General features: G+C 36.0%; 1 non-coding gene across 1 annotated transcript; it reads left to right on the forward strand.

Moving 5' to 3' along the window:
* Positions 1–550: 550 nt before the first annotated feature.
* On the forward strand, positions 551–656 carry LOC118056230 (small nucleolar RNA R71). Its single transcript, XR_004688783.1, has one exon. It is a non-coding gene; the product is annotated as a small nucleolar RNA R71 (small nucleolar RNA).
* Positions 657–2,537: the final 1,881 nt, after the last annotated feature.

Raw genomic sequence — 2,537 nt, forward strand, 5'->3', positions numbered from 1 at the left:
TGCTAATTGTGTCATAGCTTCTTCAAGTTTTGATTTCTCTTTTATGTGCTCACTTGAAGATGGCATGGCTGGATTCTTCATGACAGTTTGATTGTTCCACGAGAAATTAGGATGATTTCTCCAACCGGGATTATACGTTACACTGTAGGGGTTGTTCTGTCGGCTGTAGTTTGACACAAAATGAGCATGCTCTGCTTGAGAGAATGGGTTCCCAACCTGACACTCTTCACTTGTATGATTTCCATGGAAAAAATCACACGTTGTATGGATGGCATTTGCTGACAGTTGAGTGGTTTTCAGTTATTGAGTTAGTGAATGGACTTGAGCTGTTAATGCAGTGATTGCATCAATTTCGTGCACCCCAACAGTCTTCTTCTGTATGCTTCTTTCATTTGGCCATTGCTAATTGTTCATAGCCATTTCTTCCAATAAGTTTTAAGCATCATCATGTGACTTACTCATAAAAGCTCCTCCTGAAGCTGCATCAATTAGTATTCTTGTGGAGGCATTCAATCCATTGTAAAAATTCTGCACCTGCATCCACTTCGGTAGTCCATGGTGGGGGCATCGCCTGAGCAAATCCTTGTATCTCTCCCATGTCTCATACAATGGTTCACTCTCAAGTTAGGCAAAGTTAGCTATCTCAATATGCATTTTTGCTGTCTTAGCTGGTGGAAAAAATTTAGTAAGGAATTTCTGAGCTAAATCTTCCCAGCTGATAACTAAATCTGCAGGCATGGAGTTTAACCAGTTCTTCACTCTATCTCGCAGAGAAAATGGAAATAGTCTAAGGCGAATGGCATCATCAGTAATGCCATTATGCTTAAATGTGTCGCAAATTTCCAAGAAACTTGCAATATGGGCGTTAGGATCATCACTTGGCAACCCATAAAACTGAATTGAGGTCTGAATCATCTGCAATACTGCTGGTTTGATCTTAAAATTATTGGCCTCAATCCTTGGTTTCCTGATAACATAATGGATTCCTGTCACCAGTGGGAGAGTAAAATCTCTCAATGCCCGTGTATCTTGCTTAGGATTTTCATTGTCTGCCATGATGCCTGAACTGTTTTGAGTCTCTCGCGTTTTCTTTCTTAATCCCCTTGCAGTTCTCTCAATCTCAGGATTATAAGGTAGAAATGGCTGGTTTTTGTTGCTTCTCATGCACTAGACAACAAACCTAAAGAGTTGAAGACAAAAGGCAATCAAATTAGATCAAATTTAATTTATATTGATATTATTAGTAATTTTATCTAAAATCCCCGGCAACAACGCCAAAAACTTGTTAGTTAAATTCGCAAGTGCACAAATCGTAACAAGTAATAAAGTGATGAGTAGAGTATCATCCCATGAGGATTTGTAAAAAATTACTACTAATTACCAAAGTATTTTAAATTATGATCTATTTGAGGAATCAAATAAGATGGTTTATGAAAAAAAAATGAATGATTAAAAAAAAACAACCAATTGATTAAATATTAATGAATTCAATTGTACTGGTTTTAGAATTTCTGACTTACCGTAACTATGCCTATGTGAACTTTCTCGATTAAATTAATTACTCCTAAAGTTGATAATCAGATTTTCCTTATGTAAATATTAATCTCTCTCGAGCATCAATAAATTATTTCGACAAACAAATTTTATATATTCTACGAAAGTTCTGAACTTGTCAAAATTTATTAAGTACTGTAAAACCTGTAACGATTACAAAAGTTCTTAGGATATCTCTATCCTATAGATTTCTTATGGTATTTCAAACAATAGCTAAAACAATTATCACTTCTCAGTTTCAAATTGAATTCTAAATCATGCAAATGTTGGCCAAACACACGCAAGCATTACACATAGAATGAAATACTCAACATCTTAATGTAATAATTCAGGCGAAGAAATTGTTCACATAATCATAGTAAGGTTACATGAAAAATCCTAGAATAAAAGTCTACTCCATAGTTAAATTAAAGAGAAACAAACTTGATACAATGAACATCACTCAAAAGCAGAGAATTTCCGTGGAAAAGATAGGTGTCCTCCCGGTTTTCAATAGTTTTGCCTCTGCCCCTCTTTTGTTCCCCTTGGTGCCGCCTCCTCTATTTTTCTTTTCTATGTTGTAGGGTTTCTACATGTCTTCAATCCCCTCTTTTTAGATCCCCTTATCTTCTTTTATATTGTGGCTTTTCTACCCCTGCAGTAATGAGGAAAGTTTCCTTTTCTGCATTGAATTCCTTCCTGCTTAGACATTGCGGGCTGGATTTGAGGTAGAAAACGTGAGAATTCAAAGATCTCTATTTCGGGAGAAATTGTAGAGAATCAAATTTTCTTTCCAACAAAAGTGACCTTGAAATTTTTGGACCTCTTAGTGTTGAGATAAGGGCCATAAACCGAAACAATCTTTGCAGTGCAGGAATTTCAGGCTAGTTCAATCCTTGTTTTTCAACTCGCTTTTTGGGCTTCGAAACAACAAAACTGAGTTATATGCCCTTCATATGTTTTGTAGACCTTCATCTCAGCTATTTGAAAATGGTGACGAACAT

Source organism: Populus alba, chromosome 2, assembly GCF_005239225.2.
Source record: "Populus alba chromosome 2, ASM523922v2, whole genome shotgun sequence".
Taxonomy (NCBI): domain Eukaryota; kingdom Viridiplantae; phylum Streptophyta; class Magnoliopsida; order Malpighiales; family Salicaceae; genus Populus; species Populus alba.